We start from the raw sequence: 24,833 nt of genomic DNA, 5'->3' as shown, positions 1-24,833 counted from the left end.
AACAAAGATGCCAATGGTAAATTCATTCTCTGGCTTGTTAATAAAGTGGGGATGGGTGGAGAAAGAGTTAATAATAACTCAGTTTGGGGCTGAGTTGGGGATGCATTTTTAGGTCTCACTTCTTTCTCACCTCCTTTCCATAGATGATGATCTCACCTTTTTTTGTTGTTGTTCTTTAAAAAGAAGACAGTTTCTGAAGGACATCTCACAAACTCAGACTCTTCCTGCAGCCAGCCTGACAGCTGGAGTGAGTGAAGTAGCCTGGGTCAGGGAGACAATCATGATGGTGGAGACTTTGGTGACTTGTAGAGCCAGTGGGGGGTGGGAGAGGTGGCTATGACTCAGATTAACTCAGATTGGGAGTCAGTCAATTAGACTCTGATTGGGAGTCAAATGTTGCTAGCTCTAGATTTTTCAAGGAGATCTAAAAGTCATTATTTTTATGTTTCTTTGTTAGCAACTAATTTCGGCACACACACACATGCATGCACATACATTCACAGGCACACACACACACACACACACACACACCCTTACTGACCTACTGTAAGGACCAACCCTATGGACAAAATAAAACAAATCTATGACTCCTGGGTAATCAAACTAGGATTTTGGGGCCGGCACCGTGGCTCACTTAGTTAATCCTCCACCTGTGGCGCCGGTATCTCATATGGGCGCCAGGTTCTAGTCCCGGTTGCTCCTCTTCCAGTCCAGCTCTCTGCTGTGCTCCCCCCCGGAGGGGGCAGTGGAGGATGGTCCAGGTGCTTGGGCCCTGCACCTGCATGGGAGACCATGAAGAAGCACCTGGCTCCTGGCTTCAGATCAGCGCAGCACCGGCCGTAGTGGCGATTTGGGGAATGAAGCAGTAGTGGCCATTTGGGGATTGAAGCAACAGAGGGAAGACCTTTCTCTCTGTCTCTGTCTCTGTCTCTCTCTCTCTCTCTCACTGTCTATAACTCTACCTGTCAAATAAAAAAATTAGGATTTTGGCTCCAAATCATTATTAGTATTAGATTACTCATCAAATTACTAATAAAGTATAATTTCCTTAACATTATTGGGATAGAAATGATAAGATATCACTATTAAGTGGTTTAAGCATTTGGATTTTACCAAAATGTATTATTTAATCAATCTTAAAACATTTTTAATTTTTTAAAATTTGTACTTAAAAATACCAAATCTCAGGAAAAATTGCAAGAATACAATCATGAACTCCCACATACCTTCATCCAGATTCACCAGTTTTCTTAGCATTTTGTCATATTTGTGTATCCCCCCCACATCCTATATCTGAATCATTTGAAAGCAGGCTTTCCCCGATACAGACATGACATACTTGACATTCTCTTACACAGCCTCAATACATTGATCAAATACAACACTGTTATCTAATATACATTTACTATACAACATTGCGATTTTTTTTTATCCAAGATCCAGCCAGTGCCACCCCCTTGCACTTGAATGTCATGTATGTTTAATCCTTTAACCTAGAATGATTCCTCGTGTCTTTCAGGACACATTTTTGAAGAGTAGAGACCAGCTGTTTCACGGGAAGCTTCTCAGATGGAGTTAGCTTGGTTGTTACTGATGATTAGATTCAAGCTGTACCTTTTTGACAGGAATACTAGTCAATGTCCTGGTATTTGCAGGACCTCACCCCAGGAGCAAATGATGCCACTTTTATCAGTTAGGGAGGGGGTGCCTGGTAGATTCCCTACTAGGCAGGAAGCTCATTCCTTGGAGGTCAGCAAGGAATCTGCAGGGAGGTAGTCTGAGACCCTAAACCTACAGTTGGTGACTTTGTTCATCAAAAAATCTTCATCCAGTTATTTAGCACCCATTGAAGATTCTTGCCTGAATCTTACTATGGAGGTGGCAAGTTTATGATTTTTAAAATATTTCTTCTACATTTATTAGCTTTTCATGGTCTTAAAAGAAGAGCTTTCTCCTCTCCATTTATTTATTTGGCCATATTTGCATATCGCCTCACTCCTGCCTCCTGTATGGGATGCTGGTATTTCAGATGTCAGATTTACCTGCTGCAGCATAATACCAGCCTGTATTTTTTTTTAATATCTGTATGGCTACTGGGACTGTTTTGATAGTCAGTGTATCAGGGACCAAGTACTTGAGCCATCACCTGGTGTTTTCCCAGGGTGTGTATTATCAGGAAGGGGGACTGGAAGCAACAGAGCTGGGGAATTTAACTAAGCCCTCTAATACAAGATGTGGGTGTCCCAAGCAGCACCTTAATCACTGTGCTACACACCACCTCCACTCCCCACCCCACAATCCTTCCAAGATTGAAATTTTAAAAAGATACCTGCTTCCTTAAGAGAGGGCAAATAACACATGCCTTTAAAGCAGTGATTCTCAAGTGTGGTTGCACATAGCCTCTCTCAGGGAGATATGAGTAGGGGCTGAACCCCATGGCAATTAAGTCAGAATCTTTACAGCATGCATAGTACTTTCTCTTTTTTTAACTTTTATTTAATGAATATAAATTTCCAAAGTACAGCTTATGGATTACAATGGCTCCTCCCCCCATAACTTCCCTCCCACCTGCAACCTTCCCCTCTCCCACTCCCTTTCCCCTTCCATTCACGTCAAGATTCATTTTTGATTCTCTTTATATACAGAAGATCAATTTAGTATATATTAAGTAAAGATTTCAACAGTTTGCACCCACACAGAAACACAGAGTGAAAAATACTGTTTGAGTACTAGTTATAGCATTAAATCACAATGTACAGCATATTAAGGACAGAGATCCTACGTGAGGAGTAAGTGCACAGTGACTCCTGTTGTTGATTTAACAAATTGACACTCTTGTTTATGGCATCAGTAATCACCCTAGGCTCTTGTCATGAGTTGCCAAGGCTGTGGAAGCCTTTTGAGTTCGCTGACTCTGATCATATTTAGACAAGGTCATAGTCAAAGTGGAAGTTCTCTCCTCCCTTCAGAGAAAGGTACCTCCTTCTTTGATGGCCTGTTCTTTCTACTGGGATCTCACTCACAGAGATCTTTCATTTAGGGTTTTTTTTTTTTTTTTTTTTTTGCCAGAGTGTCTTGCAAAAGAAACAGTCAGGAGAGTGAAGAGACAACCGACGACAGAATGGAAAAAAATATTTGCAAACTATGCAACAGATAAAGGGTTAATAACCGGAATCTACAAAGAGATCAAGAAACTCCACAAAAACAAAACCAACAACCCACTTAAGAGATGGGCCAAGGACCTCAATAGACATTTTTCAAAAGAGGAAATCCAAATGGCCAACAGGCACATGAAAAAATGTTCAAGGTCACTAGCAATCAGGGAAATGCAAATCAAAACCACAATGAGGTTTCACCTCACCCCGGTTAGAATGGCTCACATACAGAAATCTACCAACAACAGATGCTGGCGAGGATGTGGGGAAAAAGGGACACTAACCCACTGTTGGTGGGAATGCAAACTGGTCAAGCGACTGTGGAAGTCAGTCTGGAGATTCCTCAGAAACCTGAATATAACCCTACCGTTCGACCCAGCCATCCCACTCCTTGGAATTTACCCAAAGGAATTTAAATTGGCAAACAAAAAAGCAGTCTGCCCCCTAATGTTTATTGCAGCACAATTCACAATAGCCAAGACCTGGAACCAACCTAAATACCCATCAACGGTAGACTGGATAAGAAATTATGGGATATGTATTCTTTAGAATACTATACCGCAGTAAGAAACAACGAAATCCAGTCATTTGCAACAAAATGGAGGAATCTGGAACACATCATGCTGAGTGAAATAAGCCAGTCCCAAAGGGACAAATACCATATGTTCTCCCTGATCGGTGACAACTGACTGAACACCAAAAAGGAAACCTCCTGAAGTGAAATGGACACTATGAGAAACGGTGACTTGATCAGCATAGCCCTGACTGTTAATGAACAACTTAATACATTATCCCTCTTAGTAGTTTTTTTGTCTGTTCTACTTAATATGACTGGTTTAATTCTGTAATTAATACACAGTTATTCTTAAGTGTTGAAATTTAACTGAAATGTGATCCCTGTTAAACATAAGAGTGGGAATAAGAGAGGGAAGAGATGTATAATTTGGGACATGCTCAAGCTGACCTGCCCCAAATGGTAGAGTTAGAAACATACCAGGGGATTCCAATTCAATCCCATCAAGATGGCATGTACCAATGCCATCTCACTAGTCCAAGTGATCAATTTCAGTTCACAATTGATCATAATGAAAGGACTAAGAGTCAAAGGGAGCACATAAACAAGTCTAGTACCTGCTAACACTAACCGATAGAATAAATAAAGGGGAGAGTGATCCAACATGGGAAGTGAGATACTCAGCAGATTCATAGAATGGCAAATGTCCTAAATAGCACTCTGGCCTCAGAATCAGCCCTAAAGACATTCGGATCTGGCTGAAAAGCCCATGAGAGTATTTCAGGCATGGAAAGCCAAGACACTCTGGCAAAAAGCTCTCTGTGAGTGAGATCCCAGTGGAAAGAACAGGTCTTCAAAGAAGGAGGTACCTTTCTCTGAAGGGAGGAGAGAACCTCCACTTTGACTATGACCTTGTCTAAACAAGATAAGAGTCGGAGAACTCAGAGGGCTTCCATAGCCTTGGAAACTCATGACTGGAGCATAGGGAGATTACTGATGCCATAGACAGGAGTGTCAATTTGTAAAGTCAACAACAGGAGTCACTGTGCACTTACTCCTCATGTAGGATCTCTGTCCTTAATGTGGTGTACATTGAGATTTAATGCTATAACGAGTACTCAAACAGTATATTTCACTTTGTGTTTCTATAGGGGTGCAAACTGTTGAAATCTTTACTTAATGCATACTAAACTGATGTTCTGTAAAAAAAAAAAAAAAAAAAAAAAAAAAGAAGAAATTATCAATTCCCAACTTGACTCTCACTGGGATTAAACATGACAATAGGTCTGATCTGATTTCATCATCATTTAAAAAAATCATCTATTATTTTTCACTTTATGTTTCAGTGTGGGAGCAAACTGTTGAAATCCTTACTTAATGTATACTAAGCTGATCTTCTGTATATTAAGATAATCGAAAATGAATCTTGATGTGAATGGAAGGGGAGAGGGAGTGGGAAAGGGGACGGTTGCAGGTGGGAGGGACGGTATGGGGGGGAAGCCATCGTAATCCATAAGTCGTACTTTGGAAATTTATATTCATTAAATAAAATTTTTAAAAAAAGTGGAAGTTCTCTCCTCCCTTCAGAGAAAGGTACCTCCTTCTTTGATGACCTGTTCTTTCCACTGGGATCTCACTCGCAGAGATCTTTCATTTAGGTTTTGTTGTTGTTGTTGTTGTTGTTGTTGTTTTGCCAGAGTGTCTTGGCTTTCCATGCCTGAAATACTCTCATGGGCTTTTCAGCCGGATCCACATGCCTTAAGGGCTGATTCTGAGGCCAGAGTGCTGTTGAGGACATCCGCCATTCTACGAGTCTACTGTGTATCCTGCTTCCCATGTTGGATTGTTCCCTCCCTTTTTTATTCTATTGGTTAGTATTTTCAGACATTAGTCTTGTTATGTGATCCCTTTGACTCTTAGTCCTATCATTATGATCAATTGTGAACAGAAATTCATCATTTGGACTAGTGAGATGGCATTGTACATGCCACCTTGATGGGATTGAATTGGAATCCCCTGGTATGTTTCTAACTCTACCATTTGGGGCAAGTCCAATTGAGCATGTCCCAAATTGTACCTCTCCTCCCTCTCTTATTCCCACTCTTATATTTAACAGGGATCACTTTTCAGTTAAGTTTCAACAGCCACCTACAGGATTCCACTGAGAAGCCACCACATGTGTGAGGAAAGTCTCTGCTAAGGTTACAGGTGGCTTGGTTCACAAGCTAAACACAAGTGAGCATGATCCACATCACATATCTGACTTAAAAACTGGTAATTAAAAACTGTGTTAGAGTATATTTTGAGCTTAACCTGGGAGTTGAAAGACATGGAATATGTTTTTGTTTTTTTCTTAGTGTGATGATAAAAACCACGTTCCCGGGGCCGGCGCCATGGCTCACTTGGCTAATCCTCCACCTGCAGCGCCGACATCACATATGGGTGCTGATTCTAGTCCCAGTTGCTCCTCTTCCAGTCCAGCTCTCTGCTGTGGCCTGGAGGGGGGGGCAGTGGAGGATGGCCCAAGTGCTTGGGTGCCTGCACCCACATGGGAGACCAGGAGGAAGCACCTGGCTCTTGGCTTCGGATCGGTGCAGCTCTGGCCATGGTGACCATTTGGGGGGTGAATCAACAGAAGGAAGACCTTTCTCTCTGTCTCTCTCTCTCACTGTCTATAACTCTACCTGCCAAAAAAAAGTTTCCTTGATTTTATGGTTTATGTGAGGTTCACATTTTAATTACTTTTGAAATCATGTTATGACCTAAAACTAAGACTGTGTGTGTGTGTGTGTGTGTGAAAGTTTTAAAGTTGTATCTAGGACAGGGTTCTTAAAGTTCAGTGCACACCAGAAATACCCAGAGTACTTTTCCCAAATGGGGCATTTTAGGCAGATTTCTGGTCCTTTGAGAAGGCCCAGGTGACAACCACCAATGATTCTGATTCACCTTGCACTTTACCTTGAATGGCAGTTTTCAGAGCAGCATTGCATCACCTGAGAACTTGTTAGAAATGCACGTTCTCAGGTCCTGCCCTAGACTTTACTGAATCAGAAACTTGAAGTGAGGATGAGCATTCTGTGTGTTCACAGGCTGTAGGGATGCTGAGGCAGGATAAGGAGCCATGTTCTAAGAAGTGTTGCCAGTGCTCCTGTGTTTCTTTAATGAATAGTAGTCATTGAGGTTTTTTTCATTTTTAAAATTTATATAAGGTGAACAAATTTCCTGTATTTTATATACACAAATTTAGGAGCATAGTGATACTTCCCCTCCTAACTTCCCTCCCGCCCATGATCCCACCCTTCATCCTCATTCCTTTCTAATTCTTTCTTTTAATTTTTATAATGACATACTTTCAGCTAATTTTATAAATATAAGCTTGACCCTTAATTCAGTAAAGAATTTAACAAATAGTAAGAAAACAACAACACTGTTCCTCAACAGTAGAAACAAGGGCTGTAAACAATCATCAAATCTCAAAATGTCAGTTTTGCTCACATACAGTACATTTTTTGTACTCTATTAGTTACCACACATCAGGGAAAACATATGATATTTATCTTTTAGGGACTGGTTTATTTGACTAAGTATAATGGTTTCCAGTTGCATCCATTTTGTTGCAAAATGAAACAAAGCCAATCCTCTCCCTATCCTTTCCACTGGGTGGTATTGAGACCATGGGAGAACATTTGGTTACTTCCAAGGTCAAAACAGCTTTGCCTACCTATTCTGTTTCTCTTTCACAAGAGGTTCCTGAGTTAGGAAAGCACTGGAGCCACACCTCTTCCTACCTCTGGCCTAAGTTACTCTAATGCCATTTCCCTCATTGTTCCCTGAGTTGATCAGCCCTACTGGGCCTCCTGGACACTCAGCTCCACCTCCAGGAGAGCAACAGGGACAGCATCCAACACACTTACCTGCTTGGGTCTGGAAGGCCAAGAAAAGGAAGACTGGGGTGCCATGGACTCATCACCACATCACTGGGAGCTCCAAGACCATCCACTGCCCAGACTGTGGCAGGGGCAACCTGGAGGCAGAGACAGAGACATCCAAATCTGATTTATGGATGAGTAGTATTCCATAGTGTATATATAACATGTTTTCTTTGTCCAGTCATCGGTTGATGGACATCTAGGATGATTATCTTAGCTATTGTGAACTGAGCTATAATAAATGTGAGGGTACAGATAACTCTTCCATATGCTGACTGCATTTCATTTGGGTAAATTCCCAGAAGTGAGATTGGGTCATATGGTAGATATCTTTCCAGATTTCTGAGGTATCTCATTACTGTATTCCACAATGGCTGTACTAATTTACATTCCCATCAACAGTGTATTAGGGTATATTTTCTCCCATGTTCTCACCAGTATTTATTGTTTTCTTTAATTTTTTTTTATGAGAGCCATTTTAACTGGGGTGAAGTGAAACCTCATTGTGATTTTGATTTGCATTTTCTTGATGCCTAGTGATCTTGAGAATTTTTCATGTATCTGTTGGCCATTTAGATTTCCTTTTTTGAAAAATGCATGTTCAAGTCTTTTGTCCAACTGGACTGCTTGTTTTGTTGTTGTTGAGTTTATTGAGCGCTTTATAGATTCTGGGTATTAATCCTTTATCAACTGCATAGTTTGCAAACAATTTCTCCCATTCTGTTGGTTGCCTCTTCACTTTGCTGTTTCTTTTGCAGTACAGAAGCTTCTCAACTTGATATAATCCCATTTGTCAATTTTGGCTTTGATTGCCTGTGCCTCTGGGGTCTTTTCCAAGAAGTTTTGATTGTGGCAATATGTCTTGATGTAGGCACCGGTTGCTATAAACTTCCTTCTTAACACTGCTTTTTCCGTATCCCATAAGTTTTGATATGCTGTATTGTCAACTTCATTCATTCCCAGTACTTTTTTATTTCCCTTTTGATTTCTTCTATGACCCACTGTTCATTCAGGAACATGTTGTTCAGTCTTCATATGTTTGATTATGTTCTAGAGATTCTTATGTTGTTAATTTCCGTCTTCATTTCATTATGTTCAGAACAGATACATAATATGATTTCAGTTTTTTAATTTGCTAAGACCTGATTTATGGCCTAGCATATTGTCTATCCCAGAGACATTTCCATGCACTGATGAAAAGAATGTGTATTCTGCAACTGTGGGATGAAAGGTTCTGTAGATATCAGTTAGGTCCATTTGGTCCATAGTTTCTATTAGCTCTGTTATTTCTTTGTTGATTTTCTGTCTAGTTGATTTGTCCATTGATGAATGTGGGGTGTTGAAGTACCCCATTACTATTAATATTGGAATCTATGTTTCCCTTTAGACCTATTAACATTTGTTTTAAATGGCCAGATGCCTTGGCATTGAATGCATATACATTTATTATAGTCACGTCTTTCTGTTGAATTGGTCCCTTAATCACTACATAATGCCCTTCTTAGTCTCTTTTAACAGTTTTTGTTTTAAAGTCTATTTTGTCTGATATTAGGATGGCTACACTTGTTCATTTTTGCTTTCCATAAGCATGGAATATCTTTCTCCATCCTTTCACTTTCAATCTGAACATATCTATGTAGGTGAGATGTGTTTCTTGCAGGCAGCAAATAGATGGGTCTCTCTTTTTATTTTAAGTCCATTCAGCCAATCTGTATCTTTTTTAAAAAAAGATTTATTTTATTTATTTGAAAGACAGAGCTACAGAGAGAGGTAGAAACAGAGACAGAGAGAGGTCTTCCATCTGCTGGTTCACTCCCCAAATGGCCCCAATGGCCGGAGCTGAGCTGATCCAAAGCCAGGAGCCAGGAGTTTCTTCCAGAACTCCCACAAGTGTACAGGATCCCAGGGATTTGGGCTATCCTTTGCTGCTTTTCCAGGTGCATTTTCAGGGAGCTGGATCAGAAGTGGAGCAGCAGGGACCCGAACAGCACCCATACTGGATGCTGGCGCTGCAGGCTGGGGCCTTAACTGCCATGCCACATTGTTGGCCCCCAGTCTGTGTATTTTAATAGGAGAATGTAGGCTATTTACATTCAAGGTTATTATTTTTTAAATATTTATTTTGTTTATTTGAAAGACAGAGTTACAGAGAGAGGTAGAGACAGAGAGAGAGGTCTTCCATCTGCTGGTTCACTCCCCAGAAGGCTGCAATGGCTAGAGCTGCAGCAATCCAAAGCCAGGAGCCAGGAGCTTTTTCTGGTTCTCCCACATGGGTGCAGGGGCTCAAAGGCTTTAGGCCATCTTCTACCACTTTCCCAGGCCACAGCAGAGAGCTGAATTAGAAGAGGAGCTGCCAGGACTAGAACCGGCACCCATATGGGATGCTGGAATTTCAGGCCAGTGCTTTAACCCGCTCTCCCACAGTGCTGGCCCCTCAAGGTTATTATTGATAAATAATGATTTGGTCCTACCATTTTCCTATACATATTCCTATTGTTTGCTTTGAATTTTCTTTGTACTTTTACTGTAAGATTTTCTGCTTTCACATTCTTTCATAATGATGACTATCATTCTCTATTTCTGCGTGTAGCACTTTCCGAAGAATCATTTGTAAGGCTAGACAAATAGTGACAAATTCTTTGAATTTATGTTTTCTCTGGAAGGTCTTTATTTCACTTTCACTTATAAATGAGAGCTTTGCTGAGGACTGTATCCTGGGTTGACATTTTCTTTCTTTTAGGACTTGGGCTATGTCTATCCATTCTCTCCTGGCCTGTAGAGTTTCAGATGAGAAATCAAAAGTTAGTCTAATTGGGATTCTCTTGTGTACATTTTAGAATCTTTTCTTTGTGTTGTGCTGCTGAAAGTTTGACTGTAATGTGCCCTGGTAAAGATCTTTTCTGTTCCTTTCTATAGGAGTACTAGGTGCTTTCTGTATTTGGAAATCCCATTATGTCTCCAAATTGGGGAAGTTTTCTGCTATTTATTTCATTGAATAGTCATTCTAGTCCATTCTTTCTTTTGTTGCCTTCAGGAACTCCATAGACATGTATGTTTAGTCATTTGATAGTATCTCATAAATATCAAATACTATTTTCAGTTTTTTCTAATTTTTTCTTCTTTTTTGTCTGACTGAGATACTTCCAGGATTTGTCTTCTAGCTTGGATATTCTTTCCTTTTTTCTTTTTAAAGATTTATTTATTTGTTTGTTTGAGAGGCAGAGTTACAGAGAGAGGAAGAGACAGAAAGAAAGATCTTTTATCCGCTGGTTTACTCCCCAAATGGCTGCAAGAACCAGGGCCAGCCAAGTCAAAATTAGGAGCCAGGAGCTTCTTCCTGGCTTCCACATGGGAGCAGGGACTCAAGGAATTGGATCACCTTCTGCTGCTTTCCAAAGTGCATTAGCAGGGAGCAGGATCTGAAGTGGAGCAGCTAGGACTCGAACTGGCACTCATATGAGATTCTGACACTGCATACAGCAGCTTTACCCTTTGTGCCAGTGTCTCCTCTAATATTTGAGTTTGATTTCTCTTCACTATCTCAATCTCTTGGCAAATTTTTTCATTCACACTATGAATGGATTTTTTTTTAACTCATGAATTTGTTTCTCTGTGTTTCTGAGTAATTTTATGATCATTCTTTTGAATTCCTTTTCAGTCATTTCACCAATCTCTTTGTCTTCATATTCTAATATTTAAGTGTTGTTGTGTTCCTTTTGAGGAGTCATATCGTCTTCCTTGTTCTTGTTTCTTATATTCCTATGTTTATTTTTAGGCATTTGTGGAAACACTTGTTGTTTTTCTCCTCTGATGGGTTTTGTCTTTGAGCTATGGCTCTGTGGCTTAGTGGAGTGTCTGCTCCTTCGGTGAATACCCAGAGGCACAGGCTGGGTGGTACCAGGGGGCTCTGGTCAATGCTCAAGTGTGGGGCGAGAATCCAGGGTGACACTGAAGATGGGCGTGATAGATCTCTTCTAATGTCAGCAAGTTGGAGGGTATAATTATGCCTGTTGGCATAATCGCAGCCTCACCTCCTCTCTTCTAAGGTGATCAGTGCCTGAGGTTAGCCCACAGTGGGTACAAGCCTCACCCACACTGGTACATGAACCACACAAATGATCTATGTAGATCTCAGTGTGTGCCTGGAACCCTCTGTGATGACCCACCCAGGGAGTCAGGGAGCTCGGAGACTCTCGTTCCAGCCACAGTGATTGCCCAGAGACCCTGCTACACCCATTTCCTATCACGCAGTTACAGGATTCCCACAGTCACAGTGCACAAGGTTCCCACAGTCATGGGGTGTAGAGGATCCACTCAACCCCGTGAGTGGATCCTGTCCATGGAAAGAGCAGAGACATTCCCTGAATCAGCTGCCTGTGGGGGCTCCACCTTGTCAGATTGAGCCCCACAGCCTATGATAGGTTGAGAGGATGGGGGCACCTGACAGTCCTATGTAGGTGCCCAGCCCCTTATCAAGCATCCCAGCCAGACTCAAAGTCCGTGGGGAAAGTGGATTTTTCCCTCTGGTAAATCTCCTAGTTGCGTGTGTGTGAGAACCACTGCAGCCTCTGCTGGCGCTGATGGTGCTCTCTCTTTACTGGTCTCCAGGCACCCTTGTTGGGGTATAGGGAGGAAGAAATGTACTTTTCCTTCACTGGATTAGGTGGGTATCCTGTGCCCTGCTAAGGCTTTAGGCAGGGCTCAAAGTCATTGTGGTCTGCAAGGCTCACCCTTGGGTAACCTCACCAGTGATGCAGGCTGCCATGGTCCATTTTCACCTGGCTCTCAGAAGTTGGCGTCTCCTCCAGCCCCAAGATGCGGAAGTCATGGGTAGTCTCTGCTGCCATATGACCTCACTTTCCATGCTGCTCCATGGTGACCCTCTTCTTTCTGTAGAATTTCCTCTACGAACTTCTCCCCGACTCCCCTAGGAATGCACTTACTCCACTTTTCCTTTACTATCTTCCCCTGGTCACAATCAGCATGTCTTTTTCCTATTTAGCCATCTTGGAATCTCCATTGAAGATATTTTTAAAAATGCAAATCTGGGCTCCATTGACAACCTAAAATTCAAAAGGAGAAAATTCCAGTGCTAGAGGTAGATAAGGTATATTAACAAACACTCCACATGATTCTTGTCTTTTTTTTTTTTTTTCTGACAGGAAGAGTGGATAGTGAGAGAGAGAGACAGAGAGAAAGGTCTTCCTTTTGCCGTTGGTTCACCCTCCAATGGCCGCCACGGCTTGCGCGTTGCGGCTGACGCACCGCACTGATCCGAAGGCTGGAGCCAGGTGCTTCTCCTGGTCTCCCATGGGGTGCAGGACCCAAGCACTTGGGCCATCCTCCACTGCCTTCCCGGGCCACAGCAGAGAGCTGGCCTGGAAGAGAGGCAACCGGGACAGAATCCGGCGCCCTGACCAGGACTAGAACCCGGTGTGCCGGTGCCGCCAGGTGGAGGATTAGCCTATTGAGCCGCGGCACCGGCCTGATTCTTGTCTTAAGACAAATGTGGCAAACACCAGGATGGAAAAGCCCAAGATTTCCCTTTGTGTAGGTTGACTTCACCTATTTAGGATCTATCTTTGGGTTTTGTGTTCATCATCCTATTTACATTTCATAACAGCCTTTTGAAGTGGATGGTAACCAAACTCATTTTCCAAGTGAGAAAACTGAAATTTAGAGAACTTAAAATGGTAGCTAGAACCATAGAGATAGTGAGCTGGAAAGCTGAAGATTAAATCGGGAACTTTCTGACACCAAAGTCTTTGCTCTTAAACTAGTCTTGTCTTCAAAGATAACTGCATGCAGGGGCTGGTGCTGTGGCCTAGCCAATAAGCCACTGCCTGCAGTGCTGGCATCCCAGATGGGCATCGATTCAAGTCTCAGCTGCTCCACTTCTGATCCAGCTCTCTGCTATGACCTGGGAAAGCAGTGGAAGATGGTCCAAGTGCTTGGGCCCCTGCACCCATGTAGGAGACCTGAAGAAGCTCCTGCTCCTGGCTTCGGATCGGCGCAGCTCTGGCTGTTGTTGCCATCTAGAGAGTGAACCAGAGGATTGCAGAGAAGAACCCTCTCTCTCTCTCTCTCTGTGCCTCTCTGTAACTCTGCCATTCAAGTAAATAAATACATCTTTGGAAAAAAATGTAACTGCATGCAAATTGTTGTTATAGAGCAGTGCAGCCTTGTAGATGTGGGCCCAGAGCATGTCCTTGGTGCAACATTGAACAATTGCCATCTGTAATCCCAAACTAGTTTTTTCAGATTTTCCCTCCACTGTTAGTCTACATAGATTGTTCCCTGTTCTTTGGTCTCCCTTTGCTCATTCCAACCATTGCTAATGCCCTCACTGTACCTTTCCTGATGAGAGCTCTCCATTCTTTTAGGCCTCTAACTTGCAAATTTACTTATTGTATATTTCCTTCCTTTCTTCCTCCCTCCATTCCTTCCCTCCCTCTGTCCCTTCCTTCCTTCCTTCCTTGCTTCTTTCCCCCTACTTCCAAAATATGACCATGCTTCAAATTTTCCTCTGTCGAGCCTCTCTGACCACGCAAAAGCTCAATGAATTCTCTCACCTTGGGCCCACTATGACCTGCTTGGCCTGTATCCTCTATTTGGTACCTACTTATACATCTTAATCTTTCATCTAGATTAAAACTCCATGAAGGTGTTACTCTGTCCCTGGCAAGTAGTAGGAGCTGAGATAAAGTCTGTTCACTTAAAGACTAATAGAAAATGAAGATGGATTAAAAATTATTTTTCAATTTTTTGAAAGGCAGAGACAGAAACTAACAGAGAGAGAAAGAAACCATCCATCTGCTGGTTCAATCCCCAGATGCCTGAGACAGCTGGGACTAGGCCAGGTCAAAACCAAGAACCTAAAACTCAGTGTGGGTCTCCTATGTGGTTGGCAGAGATGCAAGTACTTGAACCATCACTGCTGCCTCCCAGGGTGTGGGAACAGCAGGAAGCTGGATCAGAAGCAGAGCTAGTACTGGAACCTAGCATTCCAAGTGGCATCTTAATTACTGCACAAAATACCTACCCCTGAGGAATGATTTTAAAATCAAGACAAGTTGTGAGACCTTGTGGGAGAATCTGTGAAGGGGTCACTCAAGTGATCATTGGATTTGCAAAGAGAGTTAGATGAATTTACTGAGGATTTTTTAGAAGTCAGTTTGTATGAATCCTAACATATCTTCTAAACCCAGAAAAGTACAGGGAAATCTTTTTTTTGTTGAAGACAGAATGGAAGTGGCATTAGGAGATATAATGGTAAATATATAAAGAATTCTATATAAAAAATTTATCCAATGTGATCATTATTTCAGATGAGAATGTGTTTTCTTTAAAAAAAAAAGAAAATGGGTAATGTCTATTCCAGTTCCTTTTCAAACTTTAGGGTAGCAAAGTTTTGGGAATGGCATCGTGTTTCAGGCCAATGCCATCCTAGGAGGTAACAGGGGACATCTGACCTGAAACAGTCCATACCTGGAAGAACATGTCAGTGGATCTCTAATAGGGTCAGGGTTAGTCTGGGGAAAGAGTGCCACCTGCTGATCAGACCAAGTCACGTTTTTTTCTTGCCTGTGTCCTATTTGGCTTGGCTAAAAGCAGGTATCCCAGAGGCTGATCCTTAGTGAGGTTGTGTGCAGTTCCACGGTATTTCACTGGCAGGCTCAGGAGGACATTGCCACAAAAGTGAGGTGTTCCAGGAATATGTTCCAGGTCTTCTTTTAGATCCCTTCTTGGGAAAAGAGTTTTCCCTGAGGAAAAGTATCAACAGTCTTGGTGTAGAAAATGACAGAACTGATATTGGGTGAATAGTGCTGCATAAGGTTGTATGATTCCATCAAACAGATTTCAGAGACAGCTGTGTTGTTAAGGGAAGGAGAGGCCAGAGGGGAAAGTTTAAGAATTAACTGTGTTTTAAAATGGTTTGAATTAATTTAAATTTTTAAAAATTTGAGGTCTGCTCCATTGACAAGTAAAAATCTTCATTTTCTAATGCATTAGTAAATGGGGAGTTTATTTACTGAAAAGTGTTGTTGTGTATACAGTACAGTTTCAGATGCTGTCTAAAGTAGCAAAACACTGAGATCCTAAATGTAGGGGCACCAGAGTCTCCTGGAAAACCAGTCAGCCCCTGGCTTCTTGTATAGATGATGGTCACAATTGCTTGTCCTCTCAACCCTGTGTCAGGTCAATGTGAGAAGCGTATTTGAGATTGATGGGCTGGGTGGATGTTCCCTGTTCCCTCCAACCAGAAACATGCATGTGGGACATGTGATTTTAGCTGTGAGAAAGGCCACTTCTGAAATCAACTGAGATCCCAAATTAGACTCTTTTTCTTCTTTGGTGGGAGTTGTCCTTAAAGAAAAGACATTTTCATTGCCTGAGAGAACCAGAGGGAGTGGAAGGACCATGGGGGAGGAGAGATCTTCACTGCCTCTAGCCAAGTTGGCCCTTGGGGCTTCCTATTGTTACTGTTAATCCCTGGGGAATTCCAGGACCCTGGATCCTGTTAAGCAAGTTCACACTGAAAATGACCACATTGACACTCACCCTCAAGAGGGTCTTACCTAAGCCAGAATGATAGGAAGGGGCCATTGCTGAGCTAGCGGCACTCTGGGTGCCCAGCACTGGGTAGAAGCATTCCTTAGAGTGTAGGTCAGCTCCCCTGCAGCCCTTTGCAGTGGGAAGAGCAGAGACACAGGGACACAGGTTACTTGCTCCAGAGCTAATGAGAGAAGCAGCTGAGATATGAACCTATTTCTGCCTGGCTCCAGAATCAGTGCCCTTGTTCACATGATATCTTGAACCACTAGTGGTATGTTTTCAAACACTGCTAGTGGACTTATCTTAGAACTAGAAAAGATAGGAACAACTCCACAGCCTGCTTTTCCTTAGTTGCAAGAGGCTATCCTGCTCTATGGCTGACAGAGGGTCCTACTTTCTACAATCTTTATTTGAGAGGGATAGAGAGAGGGGGGAGGAAGGAGGTGGGAGGCGAGGAGGGGAGAGAGAGAGGAATAGAGAAACTCTTCGACCTGCCAATTTACTGTCCAAATGCCCACGACTTCTGGCATGGGATGAAGCCAAAGCTGGAAAGCCTGGAATTCAAACCATATCTCCCTTGTGGGTAGCAGCAACCCAACTGATTGAGCCATCATGTACTGCCTCTCAGGAAGTACATCAACAGAAAGGTAGAATCAGGAATGAAGATGGGACTCAAACCCAGGCACTGTGATATGGGTCGCAAGTGTCCTAACCAGTGACTTAACAGCTGGGCAAATGCCCATACTGCCTTTTCTTTCTTTTCTTTTTTTGACTGAAGACCACATAGCTTCTCAAAGTTTTAGCCTCCCTCACAGAGAAAAGCAGTACTTACTGCTTGACTTGAACATGTGTATGTGCACACACATGTCATATACATTCATCCTTTTTGCACAGAGTGGGGAAGTTGAACAGAATAGGACCACTGAGGAGACAGATAGCATTGAGTGGCAGGAAACTACATAGTGCTAGGACATGGTGGCTGGTATTAAGGGCACTGGTTTGGTGGTCAACCATCCTTGAATTGAGTTCTTGTTCTGCCATGAAGAATTATGACTACAGTAGCAACAACGGTGAACATGGGAGGGCTTACAGTGTGTCAAATACTCTCCCAAACATTTCGTATGTATTCATTCACTTAATCCTCATAACCATTCTATGAGATAAGTGTTGTTATTATTTCCACTTTACTGAGTAAGAAAATTGAGGCACACGGAAGTTGTTATTTATTCAAGGTTCCACCAGCTAATAAATGGTAAAAAGATGGCTTAACCTCAGGCAATCTGGTTTACTACATGAGCTATGGTGTAATACTGTCTCTCAACTAACATTTACTAACTGCTTCAGTTAACCTTTCTAGACTTTAGTTTTTCCCATATATAAGTTCACGTTTTTAAGAAATACTGATGTCAAAGCCTATGTAAGATGCGATAGATCAGACAGAGGTGGAAAAGACCATGCACACAGACTCCTACTCCCCCCCACCCAGCATGTATCCATGCAGCATGCAAAGGAGATGGAGGCCACGTGCAGTTGAGAACCCCTAGGAGAGCTGCAGGAGCTGGCACTAGAACTTGATCATATGATAGGAGACTGATCTGGAAAGGGCATTTCAGGCAGAAAGAATGCTCATGGTGAGTTTGGGGCCCCTGTTAACCAATCTGTTTTGACTCAGTAATAGGGTATTGGGCTGGGGACACTGTCAGAGGGAAAGATCAAGATCCAAGTTTAAGGAGTCACATCTATGACCATTCATTGACAGTAGCATGTAGGCTAAATTCACGAGTGGAGAGACTGGAGGTCAACTACCAGAAGGCCAGAGAAATGGTCTGGCTTAGAAAATGGAGAAGCTCAAGTTGGATGGCAGGAACTGAATAATGGGGACAGAAGTCTGAAGTATCAGGAAAGCAGGATGAGGGGCAGCAAGATGAGCAGAGGAGGCAGTATGGTGAGTGATTCACTGGGTGAGAGGGCAGCAATGGCTTGCAAAGTAAGACAGTCAGTCACTGAGTTCTTCAGACCAAGAGTTCTGTGGACCATACAGGCAGACACACATGGTCAACGTTAATGCGTTTGCTGAATTCGTATGGCTGAAGCTTAGAGTAATGATCGTTAGAGGAATGTGTAATGACAGCCACCTACCATGTGCCAGGCATTCTATATGCTCACCCCATCCTCCAATGTTGTCTCTAATCAGCAGATGAGTACTGCTCTACAGGTGTGGGGCTTTCATTTGAGAGGGTTTTTCTCCCCAGAAGATGCAACATAACTTGGTGCTTACAGGCAGACACTGAAGCCAGAAGACTGAGTAAGTGGAGGAGCTACCGTTGTATATCCTGGACAAGAAACTTGATCTTTCTGCCCATCACTGTGTGCCTCTGTAAAATGGAGATAACATTATCCACCTCCCAGTGTTGTTGTGAGGACTAGATAAGTTAACTTGAGGTTACATAATGCCTGGCCTAGCCATTGCTATTGATGAGCGAGTTGATGAGCAGCAAGAAGAGATACTCTGGCTAAGGACACAGAGCCAGCAGGCCCAGTATTCAAACCTGGGCCCACCAACAGCCAGGCCTCCTCCATGCTAGCTAAGGGGAAAGAAGACCATAAAACAGAGAGAGGAGCAAGCACATTCAGGTGGCAGGATGCAGACGAGGACTATTAGAAGGAACCAGGAGAAATTAGGAGGAAGAGGAGCCAGTGCTGTGGCATAGCCGGTAAAGCTGCTGCCTGTGGTGCCGGCATCCCAAAGGGGTTCCATTTTGAGTCCCAGCTGCTCTACTTCCAATCCAGCTCTCTGCTATGGCCTGGGAAATCATAGAAGATGGCCCAAGTCCTTGGGCCCCCTACACCCATGTGGGAGAACTGGAAGAAGCTCCTGTCTCTTGGCTTCAGGTCAGCACAACGCCAGCCATTGCAGCCATCTGGGGAGTGAGCCAGTAGATGGAAGACCTCTCTCTCTCTCTCTCTCTCTCTCTCTCTGCCTCTGTCTTTATATAACTCTGCCTTTCAAATAAATAAATCTTTTTTTTTTTTTTTTGACAGGCAGAGTGGACAGTGAGAGAGAGAGAGAGAGAGAGAAAGGTCTTCCTTTGCCGTTGGTTCACCCTCCAATGGCCGCCGCTGCAGCCGGCGCACCGCGCTGATCCGATGGCAGGAGCCAGGATCCAGGTGCTTTTCCTGGTCTCCCATGGGGTGCAGGGCCCAAGCACCTGGGCCATCCTCCACTGCACTCCCGGGCCATAGCAGAGAGCTGGCCTGGAAGAGGGGCAACCGGGACAGAATCCGGCGCCCCGACCGGGACAAGAACCCGGTGTGCCGGCGCCGCAAGGTGGAGGATTAGCCTATTGAGCCACGGCGCCGGCTCAAATAAATCTTTTTTTAAGATTTATGTTATTTATTTGAAAGGCAGAGTCACACAGAGAGAGGAGAGGCAGAGAGAGAGCGAGGTCCTCCATCCACTGGTTCACTCCCCAGATGGCTGCAACAGCTGGAGCTGCACCGAACCAAAGCCAGGAGCCAGGAGCTAGGAGCCAGGAGCTTCCTCCAGGTCTCCCACATGGGTGCAGGGGCCCAAGGACTTGAACCATCTTCCACTGCTATCCCAGGCCATAGAAGAGAGCTGGATCGGAAGAGGAGCAGCCGGGATTAGAACTGGCGCCCACATGGGATGCTGGCACTTCAGGCCAAGGCTTTAACCCACTGCATCACAGTGCCTGCCCCAATAAATAAATCTTTAAAAAATAAAGAAATTAGGAAGAACAGGAATAAAGAACTTTTAAAAGTCTTTTCTGTTTCCCTGACCATATAAGTAAAACAAGTTCATTCTAAAACAGCCAGGAACTAAATTGCAGTCACCCAGCCATCTCCCCTGCTCCATTGTCAGACAACCACTGCTAACCAACAAGCCCAGTACTTTACAGTGTCACAGGAGGCAGGGGAGAAGACTAGGGAAGGCAGGGTTGCTCAGTAAGGCCGGTTGTAGAAGAGTCTGGGCCAGTTAGCTTGGTGTTGGGAAGGATGGTCCACAGCAGGGTGGGGGCAGGGGAGTAGGTCAGCTGAGGGGCAGGAGTAGGCAAGTTAGGCTTGGAGTGAATCTGATGTGGGAGGCAGGGGGCAGAGGACAAACAGCTCCAAAATAAGGGGGCTGGAGCATAGTGTTGCAGGGTAGGAAACACTTTCTGTGTGATGGACCCTTTTGGCAATCCAGTGAAGCTTCTGGACCACCTCTCAGAGTAAGATTTTAATGCCTAAATGGCATACAAGGGATTACAGCAGGGAGACACTTGGAATGAAGACCTCTCATAAGGACCCTCCCAGCTTTAAGACTGAGTACTTCTGCGACGTGTACATTCTTAGAAACTACCTGTGGTCTTCTGTCGCTCCCCCTCTTCGTGGAGGAACGACACTAAACCCTGCCTAGGCTTCATATCCGAGTCACGGCACCATTATGTCACTCCCCCTCTTCGTGGTGGAGCGACACAGGACCCTGCGCTGTTCTTTTGTCTGCTCGGCCCTCCCCGGGTTTGCTGCTGGTTCTTCCCGGGTTGGCTACTGTCCCTTCCACCTTCGTGGAAGGGCGGTTCCCCCTGCCACTTTCCCCACTTCCTCGGGGGAGCGGCACACCGCCGGCCGGCTCTCTCGGGGGCTGCACAGGTGTTCCTTCAGATAGATGTTCCTGGTGCATGTTGTCTCTCTCCTCCTTTATAGTCCTCTTCCACCAATCCCAACTCTGCTACCCACATACCGAGTACGCTGCTCTCCTCCAATCAGGAGCAGGTCCTACAGTTTATTGGTTGAACTGGAGGCAGCTGTGTAGAAGCTGTTTACTCCTCTCCCAGCGCCATATTGTGGGAGAGCAGATGCATAGAATAAGTCTTAATTCGAGTAACAGTCTAGTCCGAGTTGCTCCCCACAGTCTTCCAAATCTTGCACACCCTGTTAGTATAGAAAACCAAAATGCACCCCAAATTGTGGTTGGCTCCCCACCTCTAGCTCCAGACTATGATTTTTAGACAAGGACCACCTTCAGATGAACCACACACTCTACGCTGAAAACAAGTTGTATTAGAATGTCAACATCACACCCCTATTTGTCTACTTCAGAGGGATGCTGGCAGGATAGAAGATGTGATGAAGACCTCATGTGTGCTGATCAAGTTTCACAGCATTACAAACCCATTTCCACCAAGTCACAGAGGCCCATAGTCCTGGTACCTCACTCATCACAACAGGCTCATGATGTGCTGCACACACTTAAGATGGCCACCGTCTTGCCTGGCGGCTGGATCTGTCCCCGTTGGGTGTGTATCCTCACAGCTGGGCTGTGGAGGCAGGGTGAGGCAGAGCAAATAGGATTCTGCACTGAGAATCCTGGGCATATTCAGGGTTTAAGTTTGCAATGAAATTCAGAAAATCAGCTATGACTGTTCTTGGACTAGGTCAGGGGCAGCCAGGGCTCCAGGCAGATTCCAGAGGTACACTGGGGCACACACTAAGCAAGTGGCTTTCTGAGATTTTTCCCTATCACCCATTCAATCAGGAACTGGTTGTGCCTGCCTAAGAAGCCTATTAATACAGTATAGAAAGGGGTTCACTTGAAATAATCCTATCTAGTCTTCAGTTATTATTTGATATTTTGTTTTAAGCTACCAGAGTAGGTCAATAAGAAAAGAGCTCTTCTACCCCATTAGCTGTTGCTTGAAGTGAAATTATCATACCAGTGACATCCATTGTTGGAAGACTATTTTGCATTGGCCCCATGTAATGTGACATGAAGAGAAAAAGTGTGTAGCAGAATCCTGATATGGAAATCCAGACTTAAAAATCATTCTCTCATGGCTTGGCATCCTTGGGATGAATTGGTCATAGTTTTCAACAACTTAGATCAAAGCCAAATGCTGTTTGCATTCAGACAGTGATTCAGGGACCATGTCTTATTTGGTTTCTTTGAAAACAGAGCACAGACATTTTTTCATACCTTTGAGAGAAATCTTTTGGCTGCCAAATTTGTGCATTGTAAATTTTCTTGTACCCTAATACAGAGTTCTACATCTTGTATCCAATGTCTCTTTTGGAGTATCCCTATACTGAGTTGCCTATTACAATGATGGTCTCCTGATGTAATGTGGAAAAAAAATAGGCCAACTGGTAAAGATAAAAAATAAATGAGAGTAAATAAAACACATATGGAACTTCTACTTTCAGAGTTAAAATGTATATGAGGATGTATGCAAATCAGCCATCCAAATAGAAATGCAGACTGGGTTAGAGTCAGGCACAATTACGAAGCAGCCAAGTTTGCTTTCTCTGGCCTTTTATTCTCCTGACCTGGGTATTTTCATAACCTGTACCTCTCTTCTGATTTCAATTTACCCTCTGACCCTTCTGTACACCTAGAGAATTAGAACTGTCCGCAGTCACTACCCACTTCAGAAGTCTTCTCCCCACCCCCTCCCGACACTTCCTTTTCCTTCTACAACATCCCCTCCTTAAAATCCACATGATCTGTGTCTTTTTCCTAGAGCCTTGCTCATAAGTGAGAAGTATTTAAATGACTATCCTTTAGAAAAATACTAAGTCATAGCAAATTCCTGACCCTAGTACACTGATGATATGTTTTCTTGATTTTGCTTAGTTCATTTAACAGATTGTATTGAGGGCCTATTCTGCAGGGATCAATAGCTTTGGTGTAGTGGGAATTACTTGAGGTGAAGTTGTAAAATGGGGGGAGGGGGCATCTCCCCCAAAGGTGAAACAGCAATTGGGAGATGATGCAAGTTGATTTTATTTTATCTAACAAATGTTTTATCCCACATAGTCTGTGACAGGCATTGTTCTAAATGCTTGGCAAATATGACCTCACGTACTCCTCAAAGCAAATACTTTTATAATATTCATTCTCTTTTTGCAGGTGGAGAGACAAACACAGACAGAGTAAGTGACTTCCCCAAGATTGCTCAGCTATTAAATGTGGAGCCAGGACAGAATCCCAGCAGTTTGGCTCCAGGGTTGGGAGTGCTTAAATCATCTTGACTCTGCTTCTCCAGCTGCCAAGTGCAGGACACAGACAAGGGCTCTGAGTTTGACGTCAACATCCATTCCAGGTGAGCTAATGAGGTCAAAGAGGTCTTTATGACAGTCATCGTTCACCCTGGCTGCTCATTGGAGTCTCCTGGGAAGCTTTCACAAGGTCCTAATTGTGCCGGCCTGCGGCACAATGAACTGGGTCTTCCTGAAACAGAGAGTGGGAATGCGGGGACAAGGACGCAAAGAATGGAGCCAAGACAAGTCCTGATCAAGGCTCGTTTATTGAACAAATCCAGTAGTATTTAAACATGACCAGTTGTTTACAAGAAGGAGCACAAAAGATTTACATATCAAAACGGCTCTTAAGGTTACAATAAAAACACTTAGGTGATAAATGAAGGTTACAGGTGTGACTGATTATTTGTATCATCTCTTGTGAAAGGTTTAGGTTCCTCCTGCCTCTTCCCGGAATCTCCCCTAGCCTAATTGTCTGTGCCAGGAAGTCTCCATTCATATGTTTAAGTGTAAACAAAGGGAGTGACTACCTGTGGCTGCCCACACCTAATGCCCAGGTCCCATCTGGGTTGATTGAATGAGAATCTCTGGGGCAAGGCCTGGCCATTACATGACAAGCTTGCCTGGGTGTTCTAAGGGGCAGCTAACACCGAGAATCATGGCAGGGACGGGTCTCCAGTTCTGCCTCCTCTCAAGCGTGGTGTGCAGCTCAGAGGGAAAGGAGGAGGTTTCAGGTGGGAGATGAGGGTGGGTGGAAAACCTGGTCCTCTGGTCCTCTCTTCTCTCCCACCGTCAGGATTCTGCATGTTCCCCCAGCCTTCCATCTTCTTTCTCCTCTTCTCTGACCTTGTCTCCCTCTTCCTTCCCTTTGTTTCCTCTTCTGTGCCAACACTTTCAACCTGGTCTTCTGTTCAGCTTCCTGCTGAGTCTTATTTCCTCCTCTGCCTCTTCAAGTTCACAGCCTTTCAGTCATTTCACTTAGCAGGGCTTAGAAAGGGAGCAGGGGTAGAGTCATGGTGCTCAAATGATTAATGACACAAATTCACAGGGCTCCTGGAGGAATTAAAGGAGGGACTAGGATGCATCTACCTGCTTCTCAAATAGTATGATTAGTTTGAATACTGCAAGGACTATGTTCTGTGTGTCGCTCCCCCTCTTCATGGAGGAACGACACTAAACCCTGCCTAGGCTTCATATCCGAGTCACGGCACCATTATGTCGCTCCCCCTCTTCACAGAGGAACGACACAGGACCCTGCGCTGTTCTTTCGTCTGCTCGGCCCTCCCCGGGTTTGCTGCTGGTTCTTCCCGGGTTGGCTACTGTCCCTTCCACCTCCGTGGAGGGGCGGTTCCCCCTGCCACATTCCCCACTTCCTCGGGGGAGTGGCACACCGCCGGCCGGCTCTCTCGGGGGCTGCACAGGTGTTCCTTCGGATGTTCCCCTTAGATGTTCCTGGTGCATGTTGTCTCTCTCCTCCTTTATAGTCCTCTTCCACCAATCCCAACTCTGCTACCCACACGCCGAGTACGCTGCTCTCCTCCAATCAGGAGCAGGTCCCACAGTTTATTGGTTGAACTGGAGGCAGCTGTGTAGAAGCTGTTTCCCTTCTCAGCGCCATATTGTGGGAAAGCAGATGCA

At 44.1% G+C, this 24,833-nt stretch overlaps 1 long non-coding RNA gene across 3 annotated transcripts in view; it reads right to left on the bottom strand.

Annotated features, from left to right (window-relative positions):
- The window catches only part of LOC108176565 (uncharacterized), a 52,236-nt gene that overhangs the window by 9,525 nt on the left and 17,878 nt on the right, over nt 1-24,833 (bottom strand). For 2 of the 3 annotated variants that reach the window (XR_007924179.2, XR_007924182.2), the window contains exons 2-3: nt 7,584-7,693; nt 157-261 (exon numbers count right to left, since the gene is read on the bottom strand). This is a non-coding gene — a long non-coding RNA (uncharacterized lncRNA). The remainder of the gene's footprint in view (nt 1-156; nt 262-7,583; nt 7,694-24,833) is intronic. The other variant, XR_007924180.2, reaches the window with a different exon arrangement.

The sequence above is a fragment of the Oryctolagus cuniculus genome, chromosome 1 (assembly GCF_964237555.1).
Source record: "Oryctolagus cuniculus chromosome 1, mOryCun1.1, whole genome shotgun sequence".
In the NCBI taxonomy this organism is placed as follows: Eukaryota; Metazoa; Chordata; class Mammalia; order Lagomorpha; family Leporidae; genus Oryctolagus; species Oryctolagus cuniculus.
Note: the sequence above shows the minus strand (reverse complement) of the source record. Positions and strands in the feature narration are given on the sequence as shown.